The 26,271-nt window shown below is 44.7% G+C and overlaps 1 long non-coding RNA gene across 1 annotated transcript; it reads right to left on the reverse strand.

Annotated features, from left to right (window-relative positions):
* Positions 1–1,376: 1,376 nt before the first annotated feature.
* On the reverse strand, positions 1,377–21,579 carry LOC135974332 (uncharacterized). The gene is made up of 5 exons (XR_010591570.1): positions 20,872–21,579; positions 17,827–19,918; positions 9,067–15,697; positions 6,391–6,493; positions 1,377–4,774 (listed from the first exon to the last, which is right to left on the reverse strand). It is a non-coding gene; the product is annotated as an uncharacterized LOC135974332 (long non-coding RNA).
* Positions 21,580–26,271: the final 4,692 nt, after the last annotated feature.

A 26,271-nucleotide genomic window follows, 5' to 3' on the forward strand; every position in this document is an offset into this window, starting at 1 on the left:
GTTAGTCTCTAAGGTGCCACAAGGACTCCTCATTTTAGAAGGAGGCAGGGTCATTTTCCAAGTGCCAGATCTGATTTGTCAAGACCTTACAGGCTGCAGTGTGCCACACACAGACCATGGTTCTATTTTGTGCACAAAGACATATCTTTACTTGTTGATCCATTATGACTTGCCCCATTTTTTCCAATCTGCCTAACTAAAGATCCTGTGATTGGAGGGAAGGTGACCTGCAAGCCCACAACCTTGTCTTTGACCCAAGTAAAAAAAAAAAAAATAATAATAATCCTTATGATTTTTCTTACATGTATTGTAATGTTTGGCCCCTAGGGTCTTTAATATATATTTTAATTTAGTTCATTAATTTGCTGCTGCATCTTATTTTCCTACCTTTCAAAAAGGGTTTCCAACCTTGAGAGACAAACACTCCACTCCCCTCCCTTCCCACCCCCCAGTGCTACATCCTCAGTTTCAGAACACCCTCCTTATTCCAAAAAGGATGCAGAGAAAAAGCATTGCAGGCATATGTGGGGGGTGGGGGTGGGAGACGGACATAATAGGTGTATTTGAGAGTTAAACTACATCTTAAAAAAATATGTATGTCTCTCTTTCTCCAGAAAATTAGAGAAGAAGATTTTTGATAAGCAGTGCGAATGTGCTTAGTTTTGATCCACTAGGTAGTAGCATCCAGTGCAATAGGTTATCATACTTGCTTCGCACTTATGGTGACCTGGGATCTGCTTCTTCACTGCTTTACATTTTGTGTAGTCAGCTGCATCTGTGCAGAGTCAGTGTAAAATGCAGTCATCTGGCTTTGGTAGCAGTTTGTGTCAATTTGCACACATGTGACTGCACAAGGAAAGCAGCAGTGCAGAAGGGAGGCACCTGGTGTCCAATCCTTATTCCAGGTCACAAGAAAATGTGTATTGAAGATAAGATTACCATCAAATACTGCTACACATTTTAGTACAACAGGTGACAAGGTAGGACCAGGCCTGTAACAGCAGGGGACAGGATACAGAAGGACTGGCATAGCTGCATGGAGAAAACTTGCACAATATTTTCCTGCCGGTCCTAGTTCAAGACATCAGTATTAGTTCCTTACATTGGTGAGTAAAAATGTAATACATATTCAAAACACAGAAAACCTGAAAGTGATAGCAGTTATCATATAGACCACAAGATGGCAAGCTTTAGCATCCATTTAAAGGAGGCTGCATTGCAAACACCCTGTACAGAGTATAATGTTAAACGACCATATCGTGGTTTGTAAAATGCTTTAGGTCTTAAAAAGAAGAGTGGCCCCAAAAAGTAGGGCATGGAAAAAAAAAAAAAAAAAAGAGTGGAGCTGGCTTGTCATACAAAAATAATTGCAACCCCTATCAAATTAAGCAATACTACAAGTTTCCTTACAATCCAATTACATAAAGTCTTTAGTTTAGAAAAGCAACTAGGTTTTTTTTAATAGTAACACCTGATGTAAAATTGTCAAACAAACAAAAGCCCAGTGACAGAACTGTGTATCCAAAGAGCTAACAACCATGAATTATTATATCAGGTGGTTGACTTGAAAGGGGTGTTACTAAAATTACAGTAATGTCTCTGCACCAGACTATGGCTCCCTGTTCAAATCTGGGAGTACACATTATTCTGACAGTAATCCCATTGAAATCAATGGGACTACAGCAAGGGATTACTTAACATAAGTACGGGTGGCAGAATCTGGCCCTCTGCAAAAGGGATTTCAGAGCAGTTTTCATAATACATTAGCAGATCCTGGCCAAGAGAATGACAGTAATCAGCCCAGAAGGGCATTTTGCTCATGGAGATGATTTATTTACTCAGTGCAGAAATCTCTGCTGAAAACTGTGTGGTGCCTGTAGTAAACCCAGAGGATCCCCCCCATCTCTCATATCTCTAGTCATTTGATTTTCAGATTCCTTTAATTGAACATACACCACCATGGGCTTTGAACAAAAATGAAAGGGACAAGTACATGATGTTTCAATAAATACACTAGTGAAGGAGTCAGTAGAAACACTGAAGAGATAAGAGTCCATGTCAACTCAATCTGCACATCTTAAACATATGCCACTACATTATCAAAGCAGCATGCAGGGATTTGGCTGTGCAGTTCCTATTAACATTAATGGGGAGTCATGTGGCTAAAACCCTATGCTCCACTTTGAAAATACACTTGACGTGTGGATGTGACTGCTTCATCTGTGTGCTCCATAAACCACCCAGCGTTTAGGTTTTCATTAATCTAACTGCGGTTAGATTCGGTTTTTAAAGGAAATGCTTTCTGATTTGCCCATGGAAACATTTCTAACACTGGTTCCTGACTAAGAATCCAAGGTGAAAAGGAAGAAGAAATCCATCACCCACAATGTTAGCATAAGCTCCACTTAGAATTTGGACATCCAGCCCCACCACTGCGGCAGATAAAGGAAAGATACATGATGGAGGAGGGAACTGCATGAGGAAGGAAAAGATTTAAGAGGTACGGTCTGTAGTTCCTTTATGGAAGAGAAACTCTCCAATTTCCAAAGTAGTTTTCCAGTACAGAAACTCCCCCATGTCTCAGCTACAGATGGTCTGGGTAGGTTTGGTGCTAGCCCAAATCTAACCCCGAGTCTATCATTTGGGTTGAAGGCCAGATCAGGGCTTCAGAATCAGTATAGATCTCATGACAGTGAGATCTTACAAGTTGCTCCTGCTAGACTGCAGCCACATAAAAAACTGGGACCAGAAGAGAGACCTCATCCAGTTTGGGATCTGACCCAGAGCCAAAACAGGAAGGGAATCAAATCTGAACACCCAGCCCCCCCTATATGAATAATGGGTTTGGATTCAAGTGTCTGATTTAGCCCATCTCTAATTTGGAGGGAGGACAGTCTTCCAACACCCCATGGTTACATGCTTACCCTCCCCAGGAACAGTGGTGTTTATCAAGATGCAGACTACTTAGAAAGCAGAGGGTGTGATAGGAGAACCCTTAAGCTGAAAGGCTAGACATGTTCTAGGGCGCAGAGGCTTATTGCTTAGTTAATTATGTTAGATCCCTGGCTGTAAAGCAGAATTCATGTACTGGAGCCAAGCTGGGAAAATGAAACATGTACAAAACAAAACCGTGGGCGATATTTTTCAGCTCCTTCCTCAGCAGTATGAAGGGCCCCTGCACTGCTGAGCCAGTGTGGGTTCTACTGTATAGAGGCAAGGCTAGGATTTTGGGAAGGGTACACAGCAGATACTCATGGTTTGTGTGGTAAAGCCTTATTCCATTAGAGTGCCCTCATTGTCTGTGTGTCATGGGATCGGGGGTACAGCAGGGGTGAGGCTAGTGGATCTGCTGCTACATGGATCAATCCACAACATCTCTGCCTTCCTCTTTGTGGATCAGGGGCTCATACTGCACCACCACAGCTAGTCCAGAGCTGATGGCAAGTTCTTCTCCCATTAGGCGCCTTGTGAAGATCACCAGCACACACAGCACATTTCCTGAGAAAAGTCTTGATCCTGCTCCTATTCAAGTCCTCCAAATGCATCAGTGGTACAGGGTTATGCCTAAAAGGTGGATCCAGAGTTCTAGGCTAACGTCCATTATCTTTTGACAATACATGGCTATAAAAAGGATTGTGACAGTGACAGGCCCTGTCTTTTTGTGAAGGAGCACTGGCTGGAAATCGCTTTCCTTCCAGAGACATATCAACTCTACCATTAAGATTTCATTGCAGGATCAAATCAGATAAGGAAATGAACCTTGAGTGCGCAAAATTGGTTGAAACGCGAATCTCCATTTGTCATTGGTAATTAATGACAAACATAGCAAAGAAAGCTATGAAATCCATTACAAGTGTGACAAGTTGTTCTTTATCAGAATTGTTGGGTGCCAACTATCTATCATGAGCGCTTGACAGAGACTTAGTGGCAATCCAGATATTGAGCACTGCTATGGAGGAGAGAAGGCCAAGGGAGAAAGCTAGACAAGATGGAAAAGAGAGTCAGGGCATCAGGGTAAGGATGAAGTAAAGGAGGCTCCTCCTCTTCCCTTTTGCTTAATAGTTAGGGACAAATGGAGAGGAAGTAGCTTGGCACTGGAAGGACACAGGCAGGAAAGGTTCGGGGGGAAATGGGAACATACTTCCTCAACATTTTTTTGTTTTTTTCCCCTCCACCACACATTTTTGAATTTCAAAGTTTTTCAACCAATTCTAGTCTACATCCAGTTAAAAGGGCAGGAGGGAGTGGGTCAACATGGCTCCTGAACATGAATGGGGGCAGCCATTTTAAGCATTTGATATTAATTCAGACTGGATTTTGCAATCAAATGGGTCTGAACATAAGTCCAACCTAAGGCCTGGACTCAGGCTCACATCAGAAAAGGGGTGCAAAGAGTGCCCATAAGTGAGCGATAGGAAGATTGTGATAAGCCTAGATACGGTACATTTTTTTTCTTCTTTAATCTAAGGTTTTATACTGTGAATACCCATCCCTGTGGTATTCAAGCCCTTGACTGGTAATAACATGGCTACAATAGAGGGTGGAGGCTGGGAAGAATCAGGCATAGGAATGTTGCAGCTGTGTGTTGTGTTTTTGTTTCCTTGTTCCATTTGATAAAGAGTTTGTGTAATGAATAGTGTGTCTTCAGGGTGTCCTCTGACACAACACATGCCTCTTTGGACTTCCAGTACAACTGCAAAATCCCCATGGCAATCATTGCTGGGCACGAAGGAAAAGGAGAGGGATTGTTAAGGGTGCTCGTGTGTGTAGATAGCTGGATTAAAAAAAAAAAAAAAAAAAAAAAAAAAAAAAAAAAAGATAAAAGAGGCTGTTAATATTTATAGGTAGAAGGTCCAAAGATTGCACTATGCTCAAAAACATTACGGGGGTTGGGGGGGTGGGTGTCTCTTGAACAAAAAATAGCTGGAAATGACTCTTTCAAAAGACACCTTTGTAACACTGAATATTTAAGATTACTTCCCCATTTAGCTCCATACAGGGCTAAGCAGCCTGTCAGAGTTCAGCAAGTAAATAGGTATTATAATGGAACTGAAGAGGCTGAGTTTATCTGACTCATTTTCCTCACACATTCCAGTGTGTGTGCAGCTCACTGACTGAAGCAATTGATAAAGCCCCAACTGACCTCAAGAGCAGATAATTTATTGCGGCTGGATTGCTCTTGGAAAATGATTAAACTTTGTAATATTTATGTTGCCCTGGAAGCAAATATGTTAACTGGAGTATTTTTTCAAATCTGCTGGATTGTCCATAGAGTAGTACAGTAATGGGAGAGTCTAATATCACTTTAGATAATTAGGCTATGTGCTCTAGAGAGTGACTGATCTGTCATACAGTACCTAAATTCACTTTCTCAAAATATTTGTGGAGTGGCACCTAATTGCCATATGGACCTTTTAAAGGCCCCAGTGAGAAAGTGAACCTATGATCCTAGTCCACCATTCACACCTGGGGCTAGGTGCTCAGGGCCTGTCTACACTTTTGGGTAAATGCACTTTGCAGGGCTGTGATTTCTAAATCACTCCAATGGGCTGCAACTTCATTAGTCCACATAGACCCTGTGTGAACACTGAAGGTTCCCTAGCATGCATTGACATAGTAACGTTTCAAACAGCACTACATAAAAGTGCACTAGGAGGGTCTATACAGACCAATTAGTGCACAACATCTTAGTTTGCTTCAGAAATCACACCTCTTAGCCTCCATTACCTCACCATGTAGACAAGCCTCCAGGTGCATCTAAGTGAGACTTATTGCTCCTGAGGAGAGGTGCAGCTATAGTCAGGGGCTGGTTCAGGTTGCTAGTGATGGGCAAATCAAGCAGGTGAGGAGGTTCACTTAGGCTGTACATCCATAATTTCAGCATCTTATTTAGAGGCTTCTAGCCCCTTTAGGTTAAATTCATGTCAGACTCCAGGACAGAGCCATCAGGAGGGCCATTGCCCTATCCCATCTTTTGAATGCTGAATTAAGACAGACAACCAAAAGGCACCAGTTTCATTTTTTGGTTTTCACACTCAGCCCTCAGGGTTTTTGTTTTTTTGATTGTTTTTTGGGGTGGGAGGGTAGAGAGAGGGCTTGCTGTACAGAAGAGGGGGAGCTGAGGCAGCTAGCAAGATGGGGGAAGTGTTTAGATTAGAGCAGCAGGGCATATGGGAAGAGAGAAGGGCTTTATATTAAAAACAGAACATGGAACTAAAACCATGGACCTGAGATCATTGCCTCAGACACTTGGCTTGCCAGTCTATCCCTTTCCCACAGCACTAGGCTGTCTTCTCTATTTAGACTGTAACCTCTTTGGAGCAGGGACTTTCTTTGTATGATTTCTGTACAGTGCCCCATGGCACTATCACAATATAAAAATAATAATACCTGGTGTCACAATATATCAGCTTCAAGCCAATATTCCCTGGTTTCATCTTAGGTCCAGAACAGTGGGATGACAGGTCTAGTGGTACTTCCATCCCAGATGAAACTAAGGCAACAACAAAGAATGAAAACGACAAGCAAAACAAACTAAACTCTCAGTCCGTGTACACGTTCAAGTCTGACTCATCTTCTGTGAGAATGTACCTGTTAGTTCTATTTTATTGTAACAACTCACCCATTTCTATGATAAATTTATATGCTTCTCTTAGGGGCATTTTAACATCAGCTGTTTCAGATAAAAAAACCTATCGAGAACATTTAGATCTGGACAAATGAAGTTACAAAACTAGAACAATGTTAGATTATATTAAATACCTCAGATGCTCTGGAGGATTTAAATCAAGGAAGAAATGAGTCGCTGCTTAATAATCCAACTAATATAAACATGGAAAAGCAAGATGGATTTATATCCTCCAAACCTAACAAGGTTTGCTGTGACTTTGTGAGAGATCTAACACCAATGATCAGGTTGGAAGCTTGAATGGAGTCCTATCTAAATGCCATCATGTTGCCTGTAGGGGATAATGATTGAGTGCCTCCTATTCAATCACCACTTTCTCCTGAATCAACTAACTCAAAACCACTTCATAGTGGTAGGAGGTACCATGGTGGTGAAATTGTTCGGTTTTGGGTCAGACCTAAAACTACAGTCCTGAGCACTTGTGATCATTAAATATCTTCACTTTTTTTAAAGACATTCTCTTTGATCCCACCTGTCAGCTCAGCCGTGATGATGGGGCTGAATGAAGTCTTTCCACCATTTTCTGTCTTGTACTATCTTCACAGCTTTGTTCTTCTGAGAAGTGAACATGGTCCTTGTTTGTCTGGGCAGCGACTGAACCAGCATGCTTTCGTTTAGTTTTCCTAACAGTAGGGGGTTGTAATCCAGATGTCTTGGTCAAATCATAGCATATGTAATTACTGTATTGCAGTCAACATGTCTTTCCATGACTGCTTAATCCAGGGGATGACTTCAGGAGATTCAGTATAGTGACATTAGGTAGCACAAGCTACACCAAATAGTCTGGGAGTTAGACAACTACATGCTCTTGTTGGACTCCAGTGGTCTCAATAAAGAATCCCCTTTATAATGTATTATAGATGAGTCCTGTATCCTCTCTTGTATAAGGCATGTTACAATTAAATTCTACCAACCTAAATTGCCCTGGGGTTTTCACTGGATATGGTATTCTTAATCACTGCCTGTCTTAAAGTGGTTGTGTTGCTGTGCACTGTTAAACAGCTGCCACATTCCAACCCAGAGCAGACTGCATTTAGGTGACAGGTGAAGCATTTTATTTAGGCATTACAGTAGAACCTCAGAGTTACAAACACCTCAGGAATGGAGGTTGTTCATAACTCTGAACAAAAACATTATGGTTGTGCTTTCAAACATTTACAACTGAACATTGACTCAATACAGCTTTGAAACTTTACTATGCAGAAGAAAAATGCTGCTTTTCTTTTCGTAGTTTATGTCTAAACACAGTACTGCACTTGGTTTTTTTTAAATCTCTGCTGCTGCCTGATTGTGTACTTCTGGTTCCAAACTCAGTGTGTGGTTGACTGGTCAATACGTAACTCTAGTGTTCATATTTCTGAGGTTCTACTGTATTTGTAGAGACATTTGATTGGCTTTCACTTATTGTGCTAAGAAAAGGCTTGACAAAGTTATTGTTTGATAGGTTAGTTTTCTTTCCTTGAAAGCAGGAACTCAGTTCCATTTATTACATCTTCTTCACTCCCTACAGTCTCCACACTGTGAAGAAGCCAGAAAGTATTCTCCATAATTGAACTCTCAAAAACAGAAAAGCCAGGATGTAAATAAGGTTCTTTATTAATTCAGACCATAGCAATCAATACTTGCAGAACTCACTAATGCCTCCTAGAACTACTGATCAACAAAATAATTAAGTTGAACATTTTGATTAGTAATATTTAAAATTTGAGAGAAACAGTCAATGCACAAAAATAGATTGTAATAGGCTCTAGTATTGGATCTACTTCAGAGGAACAATAGGGGTGAAATCCTGGCTCCACTGACTTTACAGCCAGGATTTCACCCTAAACCTTTAACACAAAACAGAGGAGAAGAGGACTGAAGTCTAGAAACAGAAACTTTATACAAAGTGAGGCTGTGGGACAGATCCTCTGGTCCAGCTGCGCTGTGCTCAGTGCACCTAAGGACTAGGAGAGGTGGCAAAGACTCTAACATACAATAATCACCACCCATAGCACCGACTGATGTAAGGGTGCAACGCTGCAAAGGGACCTCATCTTTGGCACCTCTTGTAGGTCATTTGCCTCTCATTGGGTCTTCTGTGGCTCTGTCCTCCAGTCAAGTCATGTAAAGTTCAGTTTCCTTCCAAGGTAACAAGAAGGTCCAACTGAAAGTTCACAAAATGGTTCCAACATGAAAAAGCCTCCAGCCCCTTCTCTTGGGCTATTCCTCAGCCCATCCTTTGGGGGTCAGTCTTCAGGTACTCCCTGGGCTCAATATTGCTTATGTTGCGCTTACATGCCCCTGCTTTAAAGGCTGGTAGAAGAACCCAGGGTTCCAGCCCAGAGACCCTGTAGTAAGCAGCAAGGTCTGCTTCTCCAGATATGCTGCTTTCTTACCTCCAAGCCTTCTTGTGCTACTTCTCCACAGTTGGTGCTTAACACAGCCTCATTTTGGTTCTCAGGCCTTTAGCTTCTCTCTTCTCTACTGAACTCATAAGTCTTCCCCCTGAGGCTTTACTTTTACTGATCCTACCTCAGGGCCTCCCCTACAGGAACCTAACCTACTTCCTGTGGATCCTCCTAGTTAGCTTCTTGTCTGTTTAAACCCTGTCTCAGAGCTCTCCACTGACCTACTCCCTGGGGGGTTTCCTCTCTGCAGTAGTATGCTGTCACCTTAGCAGTCTCTCCCTGCTGAGTTCCCATCACTCCCAGTTCCTTATAAGGCCCAGGTGCCTAATTATCTTTACCTAGCTCCATCTCCTCTGTCAGGAAGCAATCAGTCACAGGGGCACTAATGGGTGCTTAACCCCTCATCTAACAGGTGATGGGAATAACCCATCACAGGTACTTTAAAACTACCTTTGTGGCCCCAGTACAGCAGTCCAATCTGCACTGTCCCAGAGCTTCAAGATTGTTCTCCGTTGTTCCTGAGTAGCTGTTTTGCAGCTGGGGGTCTGCAGAGTGTAAGGATGCCCAGCTACATTGCCCTTTCCTCTTCATCACCTCACTACAAGAAGGTGGACTAGGTGAGGTCAGTGCAGAAGCAAATACAGCTGCTCTATATGACTCAGTTTCCCATGTGCCGGGGGAATCCCCAAGGATTCACCACCTACTCAGGGGCAATTCTTAAAGACTTTAGGACTACTTTGCACTGGAGCAATGCAAAGGACTTGGATGGGGCCAATGGCTCTAAAACATTAATTCTTATTGGGCAACAGCTTATAAAAAGCTCTCTCTCTCTTTTAGCCTCCTATAATACTACAGATGAGCAAAGAGGTTTATTTACTTCTAAAGGATTGGTCCTGTGCTTTATTTGATGGAGCTTAAATTATTGTTTTTATAAACATAATTAAGACATTTAAAAACATATTTTCATATATACTGCAGTGCAATTAGCATTCAGGTGACAGATTATATGGTTTTACATTCAAATGCAAGACGCTTAACAATTTGGTTTCCACAGCACTTATTACAACTATCTGATCGCTCTTTCCTTTGAGCTTTACCTTTCAGCATCCCAATGCTAAAAGTTAAAGTATTGTTCACATTCTTCTATTTCAGAAATACACAGTATAGTTAGAAACAGGTCCTGTGCTGGCTCTTGACTAGAGCAAGAGTGCACATGATAGTGGATCAGACAGAGGGGGACATGTAACCCATGAGACCAGTGGGTTACACATGCAAATAAGTGCCACATACAGGGCCTGATTTTCCAGTGTCTTGGCTCTTTTAGTGACATTTGCTTTTGCGCAAAGCAGGTGTAAAATGTTTCCAGATCAGAATGGATAGTGATTTATGCCAGGTAGTGATGGAGCTGAAAATCAGAGGCAGAGGCAAAATGCCTGAACCAAAGGTCAAACAAGAGTCAGAGCCAAAATTGGAGCCAAGAGTCAGAACCCAGTCAGGGAAAGCCATAGCAGAGCTAGGTCTGGGGCAGGAGCAAGGCTGGGACAGGGTTGGAACCAAGCAAGGATGCAGGAATAAGGCAGGGTCTGTCTCCACAGCAGACCAGGGACCTGTGGCTTGTCGCACAGACAGCTTCCTGAAACTCCCACCATGCTTAAATTATGAAGTCCGGGGGTGGCACTTTCTGTGGTACCGAGGGTTTACTGTGCATTGATCCTGGCTGTGCCATGGCTACCAGATGGAGGTCTGGTGAAAGTGTCAGTCACTCAGAGCCCTGACTGGGTTCTAGCCCACCGGATCCTTACGTCTCCCCACCTCTTCAAGGGTGTCCCTGGAGTGTCACTGGGCCAGGTTTGTTTGCGTGATCCCTGTGAAAGTTATCCACCAGTTCAGGGGCATGGACATAACTAGCAGGTTCTTAGGACCACAGCCTCCCCAATCTATGAAATACCACAGCCTGCCCCATTTCAATTTGGAGTCCAATATGGCTTGGATGTCATATTCTTTGTGATCTTGAACTGGAACCAGCAGCAGCAGCAGCTGCATCCTGTTGGGGAATGGGTTTTCCATGTGTGGCTTTAGGAGGGAAACATGAAAGACAGGATGCATCTTGAGAGACCTAGGTAAGGAGAGTTTGAGCATAATGGAATTGATTTTCTGACAAATTCAATAAGGTTTGAGGAACTGATGGTCTAATTTGTGAGATGGCCTGTTCGTGTGGAGATTTTTGGCAGATAGCCAATCCTTTCTGGCCCACTGAAAAAGTTGGTCTCTCCTATCGTCTATGGTCTGTGTACAGTTTGTAAGCCTTCTTGGCATCCTTGAGGTGGACTCTTACCTTTCCTGAATATGGTAAATCTGCTGAACCAAGTTGGCCGCTGCCAGGTTCAGGGAGGCCACCAGTAGCGCAGGGTGGAATCGCAGGTGGAACCCTTACCTGGGAAAAGTGTGCTCTGCCCATGGAAGCATGGTTGGCATTATTGTGCATAAACTCAGGGTGAGGCTGAAGGCTAGACCAGTCATGTTGGTGATAGTTAACAGACCATTCTAGATATTGCTCTAAGACTTGATTCACTCTTCCTGTCCTGTCATCCCTCTGAGGATGATATGTCAAGGGGGCACAGGCTTGGACATCTAGTAACCAGAGGGCCTCACACCAGAAGCATGAGATGAACTGTGGCCCTCAATCTGAACTGACACTGTCAGGAAGCCCATGGAGGCAGATGACCTGAATCATTAGGAGCTGAGCAGCCTTCTTGGTGGAAGGCAAATGGTCAGAAGCGACAAAATGTGCCACCTTGATCAATTGATCCCTGACCATCAAATACTGGCATATAACCATTGGATTCAAAGAGTTCTACAATGAAGTACATGGTGACAGTGGTGCAGAGCCTGGACAGAGTTTCTAGGGGAACAAGGGTGCTCAGCAGCTTAGTGCATGGGAACTTGGTACAGGCGCACAGATGGCTAGTGCTAGGAACCAGCATGCAGGCAGTCTGGCCTATTGGGAGGGGCTGGGAGAAGTGGTTGGGAGTCAAGTTGGAGTTGGTAACCAGAAGATGAGTCAGGATCAGAAGGCAATGGTCAGGAGCAGAGTGGAGCGTAGGGCTGGAGCCAGAGACAAGGCAAGGATCAGGCATGCAGCAGGAGCAAGGCAGGAACAGAGCAAGGGCAGGAATGAGGCAGAGCAGAATCTGGAAACAGGAGTTAGATGCAGATTTCAGGATTCAGGCAAGAGTGTGGTCCGATGTGGCAAGAACAGAGTCTGAATGGTTGCTTAGACAGCCCTTCTAGGTCACATCCTGGCGTAAGTAGTGGGTGCAAGCCAATCAAGCAACTGCACACCAGTGGTGTTCTGATAGGACTTTCTGTGGGGCCTGACCTTCCAGGATTGATGAAGTGTTGCTTCATCTAGCTCCACTGGGGATGACGAGGAAGTCAGAGACCCAGCACCCCAACAATCCTGGGTTCTCAGCCTACCAAAACCGCAAATCTCCACCCCTAGATCCTTATAACAACTGTTAACATAAAAAAAGAAACAGGAGGCTAGAAAATGGGTTTTGCGGTTTTAAAATGGCCTACTAGGGTGTTGTCATGACACAGTTGCAGGACCTCCCACCAGGGACGCCCTGGCAAAACATACGTGACCATTGCCATATATTATTCCACCCCACTTGAAATATTGCCTCTTGGTTCTGGTTCTTGACCATTCTAGGGAGTATGTCACCTCTTTGACTAGTGGGTCATACCATAAAGCTGACAGAATTGTGGTGACCAGATCTTTATGTAGTGAGGCATTAAGAAAATTGCAAGGCTCGAGGAGCTAAGGTTGTTCCTGGTTAGTTCTCTCTTCTCTTTTGTAACATTCCCCCATGCAGAACAGAGCATCGGCCTTACTGTTTTCAGTTCCCATATGGTAGGTGATCATAAAATCAAAGTAAGAGAAGAATAAAGCCCACCTGAGCTGTTCTTGGTTCTGTGCCCTGGTCTTGTGTAAATACTCTGTTTTTGTGATGTGTACACTTTCACTGGGTATTAGGCCCCCCTCAAGGTAATGGCACCATTCCTCAATGCAGTCTTGATCACAAGCATTCTTTAAGGATCTCATAATTTTGCTCCACTGGGGTGAACTTACAAGAATAGTAAGCACACAGGTGCAGCAACTTCTAGGGTCCATGTTTCTGGGAGAGCATAGCCCCAATGGCTATGTTGGATGCATCAGCCTCCAAAATAAATGCTTAAACTGAGTCTGGGTGCACCAGGATGAGTGCAGTGGTTAAAGCACTTTGAGCTGTTCAAAGGCATGCTGACTTCAAGCAACCAGACAAGTGTTGCAGTTTTGTGAAGGAGGGCTGCCACAGGGGTTATTTGCCCTGAAAATTTGGGATAAAATGCCAATAAAAAAATTACAAAGTCTAGAAAGCATTGCTCCTCCTAGGTACTCCAGGTGACTGCCCAGTTGCAAATGGCTTCCACCTTTTATGGGTCAATCTTAATGCCTTCTGGGGAGAGGGTGCCAACTGCTGCGATCTGGGATTTGCTCAAGGGTGGGTTTGACACTGTCTGGAGTGGTCTCCCAGATCCAATGACTCAGTGATGACATGTAGGTAGACTTGTTGGCAATGCTCAGAAAGGAAGCTGACTTTCCATTCCCATCAGAGAACATGGAGGTCATACTGTACCAATCATCTGGCCCCAAGAATCAGGGGGAAATGTGGGGAACAAATCACACTGAACTGCATCACCTCCCAGGGGCCCTGGATTACTGCATGGTCTCCTGAGTCACTGGTCCCTAGGATAAAAGGGTTCGTCTATGGTTTCCACAAGATCTGGTGTAGGTTTCTGCTTGTGGGGATTCACCGGGCCCAGATAGTCTCAGAATCTATAAAGTTGTCTGTGTTGCCAGAATCTATGAGCACCCACTGCGATGGATCTGCCTGGCCTCACCTGGAATGCCGGATCTGCATTCAAAGATGTAGCAAGGGCCCGAGTGGCTTGAACAGGTTCCTGTCAGGTCTTGGGGTCATCCTGACTGCATCCAGACTAGGCCCCTTCAGATTTTGGGCACATTTGTTTCCTGATTCTCTGCTGGCGGGGCTCTATGGCGGGCACGAAGCCAGGACATGTGCTGGCTTACCACAGTAGGTTGTTGTGCTAAAGTCGTTCCTTTTCCTTGGCAGTCAAGCACCAGTGGGCCAGGTCATCCTGTGTGGTTTGGGAGTCAAGCTTGGGGTTATTGTCACAGGACATGGGGCAAGGCAATGGCATAACTCCCCACTTTTGCTCTCTCTCTCTCTCTCCTTGCTCAGCCAATTGCCAAAATGGATGGCTAGATCAATCAAAGCATCCACGTTTGCAGGAGTTTCCATGCAGGCTAGCTCATCATTGATCTCCTTGCTTAGTCCTAATTGAAATTGGTGCAGTTGGGCTGCCTCATTCCACTCAGGGTCTTTTGTAAGCCATTGAAAGTGTGCAGCATGAGAGTCGGATGGCCACTGTCCCTGTCAGAGCTTCTGCTGGGCAGCTTCAGCTGACCACGTGTAATAGGGATCATTGAAAATTGAGGAAAAAGCCAAAATAAGGTGTTTGAGTCCATTAGCATTGAACTGTTTTGCTCAAGCCAGGGAGAGGCCCAACCCAGAGTCTCACCAGTCCACAAACTGAATATCCGTCCCACATTGGCCTGATTGGTGGGGTTGGTTCCAGGGATAGAGCATAAAAAGTAGATGACACTGGTTAAGGAATCCCCTGAATTTTTGGTGAATTTTGGTTTCCATCTAAATGTTCAGGTAGGGACTCCACAGGGCCCTGTTTGGGAGGCAGGGCCACCATGTGCACCTGGAGCACAGTGTTCTCCTCTTGTGAGTGTGCCTCTTGTTCATGAAGGGTTTGATTTTTCTGCCAAAAGTTGCATCACTGACCCCACAGAGCATGGACCATTGTCTGGAGATGGATGACCTGCTCCTGCGGATCCAGTGCCCCGGGGTGTCCTAGGCAGTAGGAGACCCTTCCCTTCCATCCTACTACTGGGGCATCATCTGCAGAGGGGCCAGAGGTACTCTGTGTAATCTGCCAGGAACTGGGCCATGGGTGGTCATGCTTAGTGGTTGGAGCAAGAGTCAAGCTTAGCAGGTGGAACAGTAATAAGAAGCCAGGAAAAGGGAACCAAGGGTCAGAACCAGAGTCAGAAACCGAATGCCCAAGCCTGGGGTCAAACCAGAGCCAGGAATCGCAGTTGAGAGTCAGAACTGGGGTACCTGGAGTCAGGGAAGGCAGGAGCAGAGCTGGGTCCAGGGCAGGAGCCAGGCTGGGACAGGGCTGGAACAGGAACAAGGCCAGGATGGAAAAACAAGGCAGGGTCTGTCTCAGCAGCATGTCAGGAATCTGCCTTCTTGCACAGACCGCTTCCTGGATCTCCCTCCATGCTTAAATAGGTGATCTGGACCAGTCAGGGGTCATATGGAGTGCTGCCAATCGGGTCTTCCATGGGAAGCATTTTCTGTGGTGCCTTGTCTCCCAGAGTTTACAGCGCATTGATCATGGCTCTGCTGTGGCTGTCAGGTGGCAGTGTGAAAGTGTCAGTCACCCTGAGCCCTCAACCGAGTTCTAGCTCACTGGATCCCTACACAGAGATTCAAATCCAGAGGTTGGTTGGTTAGTTAGTGGATGAAACTTGCATGCTAAGGAGGTGGCTGGAGCAATATCCTTGTAGGAAAAGCAATAGACAGCTGTAAAAGGATATAAACTAAAGCAGATTTCCACTATTTTATCATACTTTCCTGCCAGTTGATTTTCCTGCTTCAATTCCTGCCCTCCATCCCATTGGCATGTAATTTATACATTCACTTAGTGATGTATATTATACTACCACCATGTACGGAACCACTGAATCTAGCTGACAGCTTCTGCTCTTTGTTCTGTTTCCAAGCTGGTACATAATTAAGGCTCACAACTCAGAAAAATCCCCATTTACAGCACAGAAAAGTTGTCTTAAGTCACTGCTCTAAACATTGTTTTGGTTTCTTAGATGACAAATATACATAGCCCTGGAGAAGCTGGGGCAATTTAATCTCATGTACTAGTAACCCCCCCACCCCTCTCTGGGCTAATGGGAAGGCTGCTCAAAACCTTTGACGAGGAGACAAAGAAGATACCTAGTATTCCCACTTCAGCTCATACTGGTGGACACTGCACAAGCCTCTAATCCAGTGGCTCTCAAACTTTTTTACTGGTGACCCCTTTCACATAGCAAGTCTCTGAGTGCGACACACACCCCCTTATAAATGGGGGGGAAAAACAAAAAAACAAAAAAACCCCACATATTTAACACCATTATAAATGCTGGAGGCAAAGCGGGGTTTGGTGTGGAGGTTGACAGCTCACGACCCGCCCCCCCATGTAATAACCTCACAACCCCCTGAGGGGTCCCAACCCCCAGTTTGAGAACCCCTGCTCTAATGATCTTTGATGTGTGTCCTAACAAATGTGCAAAGAAATAGGGTGCTGCATTTTCCTTTTGGCAGCCCTCCCAAAAGAACATCTGTAGTTATAGCCAAAAAGTAAATGTAACTGAGACACAAGCGCAGAAAGCTATTTTCTTTCTGGATGTAAATCCAAGATAGTTAATGGGCTTCACTGCACAGCACAGCTTTATTATTAAAGAAATTATAAAGATGGTGCCTCTATGGTCAGTGTTTCCTGTATGGAATTAAGGATCTTGGTTTATGTGGCTTTGATATGAAGGATCTATTTATACAGAGAAATGTTTCCCATTCCTAGAAAGCCACTCCGTGCTAGAGTGGAAATAAAAGACTTCAGTGTTGCTATTAGGACTGGCACTGGCTTCTCAGAATGTTTAACCTTAGCTGAGCTGAGCTCTGGCCCAGGCTCCCCCCTTCTCTTCGTGCCACTTTCAGATGCACTGCTACTACAAAGTGGAACTAAAAAGCCAACCACAGACAGGGCCGGCTCTAGGATTTTTGCCGCCCAAAGCAAAAACAATTTTGGCCACACCCCACCCCCCGTTCTTTAATTACCCCACCCCCGGCCCCGCCTCAACTCCGCCCCTTCCCCAAATCCCCAGCCCTGCCTCCTCCCCCCAAGCTCTCAAGCCTAGGAGGGAGGGAGGGGGAGCAGCGGCGCACGAAACGGCCACTCGGGATCTCCCCCTCCCTCCCAGGTTTGAGAGCCTGGGAGGGAGGGCGAGTAGCGGCGTGCGAATCAGCTGTTTCGCTCGCCGTGGCAGTGGAGGTGAACTAGGGCGGCCGGGGCACATTTTTAGGGGCAGCATTCTGGCGCCAGCCATGCTGCCCCTAAAAGTGTGCCGCCCCAAGCACCAGCTTGTTTTGCTGGTGCCTAGAGCCGGCCCTGACCACAGAAGGATCATAGGGGGCCTTCTCCCGTGGCACAGAACTAGCGTACATAGCACAGCCAAGGGAAGGGGTGTGGCCAGGTCTCTCTTTGCCCCAGTGATTCCCCAGTCGCCCCCATTTTGCTTCCTTGGGGTCACTGACAGCCAATGTAACTGAATGCAGCCCTGAGTCTACTTTAAATTATGCCAGGAGACCAGACTGGCACATCCAGCCCAGAACCATGGAAGTGCAAAGCCACCTTTGTGGCTGCCGAAGATCCAGGCCCCTCTAGTTTGGGGTGTAGTTTCATGTTTGGATAACGATTTGATTAGCACTTTTGAGAAAGGCAAAAAGATCAGAGTGCCTGTAGCTCACAGCAATATTGAAATTTCTACTGTACCCGAGACAGCGTTCAACATCTCTTGATCCAAACATGGGTCAGGAACACAGCAGGCGGTGTCACGAGAAAACTGTTTCTTTTATCAGACAGAGCTCAAAATCTCCTGGCTATTCAAGGACAATAAGACCAACCAACCAACAGGTATCAGCAAGTTATAACAATGTATATTAAATCTAACAGCCTCAATCAAGCATTATGTCCCAGGCTAAGTCAGGAGTGGGCTTGTGGATGGCGGGGTATTGGGGAGAAATCAGAATTGAATGTGATACATTCCCTGCATTGGTGGGGGCCTTGTTTCTAAAACTTAAATTCCAAGAGATTTAATACAATACCTGATTACAGGAATATCAGGAAACCATTTACATAAGGCTTCTATATTCAGGGAATCTAATCCCTCCAGGAACAATAACAATGTCTTAAATTATATTGTGTATTATAATCGTAGTGAGAAAAACATTGGAAACACCCTGGAAAGTTCCAGAACCTCAGTATAAAAAGAGCACTGTCACAGATACACCAGTAGTATATCACAGCAACAAATCCATGTCTAGTGACAAGATGAGCCACGTGTGAAACTAAATATTCCTTGGCAGTTAAAGAGAATAATTTAGGGCTTTTATAATCCCAGCTGATGAGGGGGGCCCAGCTACAACATAGTCATAATATCCCTTACTCTGTAACGATACAATTCCAATTTGTAGTATAGGTGGGAAATTAATATTAATTCACATCTATGGAGGCTCCCCCTATGAAATCCCTAACAGCTTGTCTCCCCACAAAATACCCCGAAGCCACCCCCAAACAGGCTTGCTCTACCTGTAGTTTTCTCGGGAAGAAGGTCCATTGAATGTGTTTAGGGGGAGGATGGCAAGCTTGTTCCCCCTCACCTCTGGCATCTTCACTGGGCAACTTCCCATCCCATCTCCTTGTGGTGGGGCATTTTATGGGGCTGGGATGTGCCCATCTCTCCCACATAAGGGTTTGGCATAGGGGAAGCCTCATCTCAGTATTAGTGGGCATTTGTCCACATCTTTCACATTCCAGTGTGCAATCCAGACCACTGAGGGACTGTGTCACCACAACTTTGGGTGCCTCACAATGCTTTGCTGTTGTAGTTCCGAACCAGGGCCACTCAAACAGCCTAATAGCATGCAGGCCACGCCCTAAGGGCTGGTCTACACTGGGGGGGGGGGGGGAATCGATCTAAGATATGCAACTTCAGCTACGTGAATAACTAGCTGAAGTCGAAATATTTTAGATCAACTTACCTGGGGTCCACATGGCACGGGACTGACGGCCGCGGCTCCCCCATCGACTCCGCTACCGCCGCTCGCTCCGGTGGAGTTCCAGAGTCGACGGGGAGCACGTTCGGGGATCGATATATTGTGTCTTAAAGAGATGCGATATCAATCCCCAATAAATCGATTGCTACCCGCCGAAGTGGCGGGTAGTGAAGACGTACCCTGAGTATCTGTGTATAGCTGCAGCCCTGATCCAGCAACTCTGACCCCAGCCGCCTGTCAGCAACACTCCAGTCACACTCCGGCTTCCACCGGCCTTGGTTACCACTTGCAGGGTGACCCCCAACACACTCCTAGTCCCAATTTTTTTCCCCAAAAAACACGTGTTCTACACTGTCCAGCCCTTTCCTGGACTATTCAGATTTAAAGGTTTGCTGCCCCTGTAAAAGGTCAATATGCAACTGTTAGCTACTTTAACTGGAGTTACCAAACAGTTCAGTTTAAACACAATACTGCATCAGTTTAGACTGAAAATAAAACACGTTTATTTAACTACAAAAAGGATAGATTTTAAATGAATGAAAGTATGTGGTATTAAAGTAAAAAAATGGTTACAAGAAGAGTAAAGATGGTAGCTAAAACTTAAAAAGCTAGACTTGGTTCAAGGTAAAATCCTTACCACAGGTTCCCAGCAACATCGCTGACCAAGTTCTCAGGTCAGGATCTCTTTCCAAAGTCAAAGGGATGGCTCCTCTGTTTTCTTAGGTGAAAGAGAGAGTGCGCTCGGGGTGTTTTTGCCCCTCACTCTTATGCTCCAGTCACCGTGTAAAATGCATTTTCCTGAGGGTTACCTGTAGATAAAGTTCCTTCCAGGTGTCAGGGTGGAGATATGGAGTCTAGTGGTGACAGAGCTTCCATGCTGCTGTTTGCTAAAATGCAGATCGCTCTGCTCCTGCCCCCTTTATTGCCAAAGAATGACCACTTGACAGGTGATTGCCAATCAATGTTGATGACACCTGGCTAGAGGGGTCAGCTTGTCCTTTGTCTTTGAGAAATCTGTTTGCCCCCTCCCTAGACTTGTCTGGCAAACACATTGTAGTCATAATTTCAGCTTATGTTCATATCTCTTAATATGCTTTTCGTACCTACATTACACAAGAATATTGATGATCATTGTGTTATTAATTTTTAAATTATACCTCACAAGCCAAATTTTGCCCAAAAATTATTACAATAGGGTGTGAATACAGGGAAGCTTTCGGTTACAACATCCCAAAAGTTCTTCTTTACTTTGACACAATTAGTATCTTCTTCTCAGGCGAAACTCGGGTGTGCTGCAGCTCATAACTGGGGGCAGGAGGCTAGGTCAAACTGGCCCTGTTGCCCAGTACTACATGATACCAACACTAGAGCTGCATGGCATTGCCATTTTTTTTCTGTTCTGGAAGGGGACAAACAAAACTTTCAAAATTCCCCACAAAATGAAGTTCAAAACCATTTTAGTGTCAAGTGATTGAAATGTTTTGTTCCAACACTTACATTTAACGTTCAATTAAAAAAAATTGAAATAAAAAAAATTCAAAACATACCTAAGCATTACATTCCAAAAATGTTGAAACAGAACAACAACATTACTGAAATGCTTCATGTCATTTTTTGTAACTGGGAATTTGTTCCTCTTCCACAAGCCTTTTCACTTTTGACAAATTGGGAATTTCTTTCGTTAGAAAATGCCAACCAACACATCATTGTAAAGTGCCTCTTGTCCTTTTAAATACAAACAAAACAATACAAAAGGCCTCACCCTTTGCTCACTTAAATCATTCTGACCTCTGGTGTGATTTCATTGGCTTCAGTGCAGTTACTCCTAATGTGTGCTGTCAGCCTCAAGTAGCTTGTTTTTAAAGTTTGAGTGCTGAATGTTTGAGTAGTTATCCATTAACATTAGACAACAGAGCTGTCTGTTAAAGTGTTACATTGATATACTGCAAATGCAAAAATTTGCAGTTTGTTTTTGTATGGTTTGATAGGTTTTGTTCTAGTACAGACTGACTTTGTTTAGTTTAATTTAGCTGTCCCCTGTTTCATAGCAGAACTATGAACTAAAGGTCAACCAAGTTAACTTTTAGATATCCTGGGCTCAATCCTGAGCTGTACTGAGCTCAGGCTTAGCATAGCTCATGCTGGGAGGCAAAGGTGGCTCTGAGCTCCTTTATAGCTCCGCTGACTGGGTCCTAAAAGTTTCACAAATAGTTTTTTCATCTGTCATTTTAACATCTAAAGGTTAGCGACTTGTTTCTTATCTCAGACATACTGGTGTAAATCTATTTGGTATTTATACTGATTTAAGCTAAGTTACTCCATAGACCCCACATTTTTTGCCTTTCAGACTTCTGCGAGCAGTAAATACATCCTCTCAAGAGGCTTTGGATACATTATAAGGAAGAAAATATGGATGGCTGTTTTTATCTTTCTCCCGGGGGGATAGAAGCTACTTCATCTGTACGAAGTGCAAGCTGGTCTCCATACTGGAAGAAAAGGTTAAAGGATTAGAGAGCCAATTATTGACCCTGCATTGCATCAGAGAAAATGAAGACTTGATGTAAAAGAAGAAAATGAAGTCAGGATTTGGTAGGGCGGGCACAGCATGCCAAAGAATCAGAGAGGGCATTGCAGGGGAGACTGAAGAATAGGGAAGAAAACTGGCAGCGTCTGACCTCCAGAAGAAGAAGGAGGAGAACCAATATACCCCCAGATATAGAGAGAGGTAAACAACCACTTTCAGGCTCTCTGTACAGGTATCTCTGCTGAGAATGCCTTGGAAGAGTCATCTGGGGTAAGGGATCAGAAGGAGACCCCGTCAAACAGAAGGCATGGGATGCATTGTCCTAGGAATGGGGGTTCCACAACCTCCACTCCCAAGAGAAAGTTGGTGATTATTGGGGACTCCCTTCTAAGGGTGGACCATCATCCATCTGCTGTCCAGACTGGGAATCCTGAGAAATGTGCTGATTGCTTGGAGCTAGATTTCAGGATGCGACTGAGTCTGCCGAGACTCATCAAGCCCTCAGACCGCTACTCCTTCCTACTTCTCCATGTGGGCACCAACGATAACCTTGAGCAGATCATTGCAGACTATGTAGGATAAAAGAGTTTAGAGTGCAAGTGGTGTTCTCATCCATCATCCCTGTTAAAGGAAAAGGCCCAGGCAGTGACCATCAAATCATGGAAGTAAATGCGTGGCTACACAGGTGGTGTCCGAGAGAGGACTTTGGCTTCTTTGACAATAAGCTGATGTTCCAGGAAAGAGGATTATTGTGCTGGGATGGGCTCCATCTACCAAATACTGGGAGGAGCATCTTTGGACATTGGCTGGCTAACCTGATAAAGAAAGCTTTAAACCAAGTCTTATGGGGGATGGTGACAAAAATCTGGCCAATGAGCATCTAGGCTCAAGTAACAAAGACAAGGGGAAGGGGTTAATTTCTAGAGAAGGGACTAGAAACCACAGCTGCATTAAAAAGGCAAGAAGAAAAGTAACAGGGCAGTCTGCAAAATATCTTCGATGCCTTTATACAAATGCAAGCAGTATAGGGAACAAGCAAGATGAACCGGAAGTCATGGTGTATGAAGAAAATTGACTTAATCTGCATTTCCGAGACTTGGTGGGACAACTCCCCTGACTGGAGCACCAGCACTGAGGGAGAGTCTCTGGGTAAAGATAAAAAGGGAAAAGAATAGTAGTAATGTTATGGTGCAGGTCTATTGTACACCACCAAATCAGGAAGAAGAAGTGGATGAGTCATTCTACAAGTAGGTAACAAGATTAGCTAACACACCTGAGCTAGTATTAATGAGGGATTTTAACTTCCCTGATATCCATTGAAAGACTATTACAGCAAAATATAATATGTCCTGCAAATTCTTAGCATGTGTAGGGAATAACTTTCTGATTGAGAAAGTTGAGGAAACAACTAGGGGATCATCCCTTTTGGATCTGGTTTTCACCAACAGGGATGAATTAGTTGTGAACATGGATTGCCAACACTTTGCAGGACAGAGTTAAAATTCAGAGGGATCTTGATAAACTGGAGAACTGGGCTATAGACACAAAAATTAAACTCAACAGAAGGTGGTCAGGAACTTTGGAGGAAGTGTAATCAGGCGTGGACTCACCCCTGTGGCGCTTCCTGCTGGTCATCTCAGGAATTAGCTCACCAGCATCCACAGCACCCTCTGCAGGCCAGTGTCCCGCCTGTCGTTGGCCCCATGCCCCTCCTGGACCCCAGTGCCCTTGGCTTGGGTGCTGCCTCCCTTGCAGTACCCCTCTCTGGGTCTCCCCACCCAGGGGAACCCCCACCCCCTATCCCAGTGTCACCTCAGTTATGGCTACTGCCAGTCACCATCTAGCCCCCATACCCTGGGGCAGACTGCAGCCTATCAGCCAATTATCACAGGCAACAAGGGGTTTGGACTGGCTGCCTTTACCCACCCTCAGGTTGCCCCTCTGCAACCCCAATACCTATATGGCCTAGGACCAGGCCCTGCAGCCTGGGGAGTTGCTGGCCTAGGGCTTCCCAGCCCCAAGGCCTTTCCCCAGCCCTGCCTCACTCTAGGTCCCCAAGTGAGCTAGCTAGCTAGCTAGCTAGCTAGCTAGCTGCCTGCCTGCCTGCCTGCCTGCCTGCCTGCCTGCCTGCCTTGTCAGAGGGAGACTCCTCAGCTTCTGGCTGCCCTGGCCCCTTCTTATAAGGCTGAGTTCCTCAGTTTGGGGCATGGCCCCATCTGCAGCCACTTCCCCAATCAGCCGGAGTTTTGCTCCTTTACACAGCCCCAGCCCTCTGCAGGGCTTTTCCAACCCCTTCAGGGCTGGAGCGGGCGTTCACCCCACTACAGGAAGTGATCTTGATCTGATAGAATTCAAGATCCTATGGAAAGGAGGACATGAGAACAGCAAAACAAGGACACTGGACTTCTGAAAGGCAGATTTCAGCCACCTCAGAGAAATAGTAGGCAAGGTCCCATGGAAAGACCAATTAGGAAGAAAAGGAGTCGAAGGGGGCTGGCAGTTCCTAAAAGATGTAATACTAGAGTCTCAGCATCAAGCTCTTCCGATGCAGAGGAAAGATTTAAAAAAAGCCACAGGAGACTAATGTGGCTGCACAAGGAACTTTTTAGCTCTCTGAAACCCAAAAAGGGATACATATAGGGAATCAAAGGAAGGGCATGTCACCAATGAAGTATACATGGGAATCACATGAGCATGCAGGGACAAAATCAGGAAAGCCAAGGCAAAGAATGAATTGCAGCTGGCAAGGAATGTTAGAGACAACAAGAAGGGGTTCTTCAAATACGTCAGACAAAAAAGAAAGATCAGGCATGGTGTGGGTCTGCTGCTCAATGGAGAAGGTGAGCTGGTAATGGAAGATGGTAGGAAAGTAGAGCTGCTCAATGCCTAACTTTGCTTCAGTTTTCTCACAAAGAAATAACATATGACCAGATGACTAGTGAAGTTACCATAGACAATAAAGGAGAAGGGATGCAGATTGGAATAAGTAAAGAACACGTCAGAGATCTTCTGACCAATTTGAATGAATTCAAGTTAGCGGGGCCAGATGCTATTCACCCTAGGGTCCTAAGGAATTAGCTAAAGAAATCTCGGAGCCACTGGCAATAATATTTGCAAACTCATGACAGGAGAGGTCCCAGAAGACTGGAGAAGGGCTAATGTAGTGCTCATCTTTAAAAAGGGGGGAAAGGAGGAGTCAGGGAACTATAGACCATTCAGTCTGACTTCACTACCTGGGAAGCTCCTAAAGCAATGTTTAAAACATTCGATTTGTGAATACCTAGAGGATGAAGGGATAAACACTAGCAGCCAGCATGGATTTACTAAGAACAAATCATGCCAAACTGGCTTGATTTCCTTCTTTGACAGGGTAACTGGTTTGGTCGATAGGGGCAATATGGTGGACATAATATACCTGAACTTCAGCAAGGCTTTTAACACAGTCCCACAATGCATTGTGATAAGTAAGCTGTATAAATGTGGGTTCAGTGGAACTACTATTAACTGGATAAATAATTTGTTAAACAGCTGAAAACAAAGAGTAACTATTAATGGAATGAGGTCACATTGGAGGGAGGTCTCAACTGGGGTTCCACAAGGATCTGTTCTGGGTCTGGTGTTCATCTTTATTAATGACCTGGATGTAAGAATAGAGTGCCTACTGATCAAATTTGCAGATGACACAAAGCTGGGGAGGGGGACTGCCAACACTTTGCAGGACAGAGTTAAAATTCAGAGGGATCTTGATAAACTGGAGAACTGGGCTATAGACACAAAAATGAAACTCAGACAAATATAAGATGCTACACTTAGGGAAGAAAAACCAAATGCACAAATACAGAATGGGGGATAGCTGGCTTGGCAGCAGCATTGCTAAAAATGATCTGGGAGTTGTGGTGGATCACAACCTTAACATGAGTCAGCAATGCGATGATGTTGCAAAAACAAAAAAACAAAAAAGCAAATGCAATTTTAGGTTGCATTAACAGAAGCATAGCATGCAAGTCATGGGAAATGATACTACCACTCTACTTGGCACTGGTTAGGCCTCATCTGGAGTACTTCGTCCAATTTTGGTCATCAATGTATAGAAAAGATATAGAGAAACTGGAAAGGATCCAGAGGTGAGCAACAAAGATGGTCAAAGGGATGAAATTCAAGCCATATGAGCAAAGGCTGAAAGAACTAGGTATGTTTAGTTTGGAAAAAAGGAGATTGGAGGTGGTGGGTGATATGATAAGCGTCTTCAAATACGTGAAAGGCTGCCATAAAAAAGATGGAGAAAAGTTGTTCTTTCTTGCCACAAAAGGCAGGACAAGAGGCAATGGGTTCAAACTATAGCATAGCACATTTAAAATACATCTCAGGAAAAACTTCTTAACTGTAAGAACAGTAGGACTATAGAACAGACTGCCTAGGGAGGTTGTGGAAGCTCCTTCACTGGAGGTTTTCAAAAAGAGGCTGAATAACCATCTGTCTTGGATTGTTTATACACAACAACAAATCCTGCATCTTGGCAGTGGGTTAGACAAGATGACCCTTGCTGTCCCTTCTGACCCTTTGGTAATCTGATTCTATATTTAAACTGGTTTAAGTGAGATCTGATTCTAGCTCTAAGTGTTACGTTAGACAGACTTC

The sequence above is a fragment of the Chrysemys picta genome, chromosome 11, assembly GCF_011386835.1.
Source record: "Chrysemys picta bellii isolate R12L10 chromosome 11, ASM1138683v2, whole genome shotgun sequence".
In the NCBI taxonomy this organism is placed as follows: Eukaryota; Metazoa; Chordata; order Testudines; family Emydidae; genus Chrysemys; species Chrysemys picta.